The following is a 1921-nucleotide window of genomic DNA, read 5'->3' as shown; positions in this document are numbered from 1 at the left end:
AGCTGGCCAGGTTCTCCGGGGCTGGATGCCGGTAGCGCCTTCCTTTGGGTTGGGCGGCCTCTAGTGGCCGCGAGGGCAAATGTCCGGCGGCAGGTGGCCAAACTTGGCTGAGGTTTAGCGGTCAGGTCTTTGGTTCTCACAGAATACAGAGGTGGAAGGGACCTTGGAAGTCTTCTAGTACGGGGGTCTCCAACCCTACGGTCCGTGGACTAGTACCGGGCCGTGGCAGGCCAGCAACTGGTCTGCACAAACAAGCAAAGCCCCACGTGCAGGAATGCAGGCAGCACACGAAACCACACACGCCGGTCTGCAGAAAAACCTCTCTCCGTGTCAGGACCCACCTCAATCCACATCTTAGGAAATAAGAACTCTTGGATGCAAGTTTAGTCCAAAAGGAAAATGTTTACTAGGATGGAATCGATTGTGGCAATACAAGACGGAATCTAACAAAGTTACATTTCAATCCTATATAAAGCATTCCCATTTCAGCCCCTCCCCTCATCCATTTGGTCAGGCTCTCATCATTTGCTTAGGTGTAAGGCCCTGGGAAAGGGAACTCTCCTTGTTTTTATTGTTATTGCTTCTTCCTTTTTCAGTTGTAAATGAAGATGCGATCCAGATCTGTGTCTCCCCCTCCCTCCCCCAGTTTTACCATTTCCGTGTTGTTTGAAGATCGCCTTAAGTAACCATCCTCTCTCCCCCCCCTCGGAGAGATGGCAGAATCCCTAGAATAAGCACATTGTTCTACTTATACATTTATGAAATGTGATATAAATGGATTCTGACACTCCATGGAATCGGTCCCTGGTGCCCAAAAGGTTGGGGACCTCTGTTCTAGTCCAACCACCTGCTCAAGGAGGAGACCCTATGCCATTTCAGACAAGTGGCTGTCCAGTCTCTTCTTAAGAACCTCCAGTGATGGAGCACCCACAGCTTCTGAAGGCAAGCCGTTCCACTGGTTGATTGTTCTCACTGTCAGGAAATTTCTCCTTAGTTCTAAGGTTGGATTTTCCTTTGATGAGTGTCCTTCTTTTAGTTCTTGTCCTGCCCTCTGGTGCTTTGAAGAATAGGTTGACCCCCCTCTTCTGTGTGAGAAGCACTCAAATATTGCAGCGGTTTCATTACCCATCGGTGCAGCATTACCCATCATTACCCATCGGTTTCATTATCATCGGTGCAACATCTGCAAGAAAACCACTAAGCTCAGAGAGCACCAAAGGCCCTACAGTTCAAGCCTGAGCTACAAATCTTCTCTTCTCTTGAGGTTGAACAACCTGCTTTGATGGAAAATCACTAGAAAGCACCCTAGTTGTAACTTATGTGACATCAAGTCATCTACATAGGTAGATTTTTCTCTCTTCTTTTTATTGAAGTTTATTATAATATAAAATACAAATAGAAACAAAGATATCTAGAGAATCGGGGAGGAAAAAGAGTAGAGTAAGAGGGAAAGAAAAAAACATCACCTTCCAACTTTTTCAGTGTAATAAAGTACAAAATACAGTTACATCCTCAACTTTTTACTTTATTTATTTAGTAAATGCTATCCACTTCTATAACAACAAACTAACCTAATCACTTAGGCTACAAAAAGATATATTGCTGGCATTTACTCTTATCTCGGACATGATGCATTATTACTCAATGAGGTGTTGGAGGGTTTATAATCATGATTGGACTTTTTCCTGTGTTTGGTAGATATCAGTGAAATCTCAAAATATCAGAAGGAATATTTAACAAAGGAATAACAATAGTAAATAAGATAAAGGTAAAGGCTTCCCCTGCCAGTTACGTCCGACTCCAGGGGGCAGGGCTCTTCTCCACTTCTTTCAGAGGGAGCCAGCATGTTCATGTGGCCAGCATGGCTTTTTGCCAAAGGTGCATGGAATGCTGCTACCTTCCCAACAAAGTGGTACCTATT

The 1921-nt window shown here is 44.5% G+C and overlaps 1 protein-coding gene across 3 annotated transcripts in view; it reads left to right on the top strand.

The window, feature by feature from the left end:
• The window catches only part of STPG1 (sperm tail PG-rich repeat containing 1), a 226672-nt gene that overhangs the window by 189092 nt on the left and 35659 nt on the right, over positions 1-1921 (top strand). The window lies entirely within an intron of this gene.

Source organism: Vipera ursinii (assembly GCF_947247035.1).
Source record: "Vipera ursinii genome assembly, chromosome: 9".
In the NCBI taxonomy this organism is placed as follows: Eukaryota; Metazoa; Chordata; class Lepidosauria; order Squamata; family Viperidae; genus Vipera; species Vipera ursinii.
This window is presented reverse-complemented; position numbering and strand designations above follow the sequence as displayed.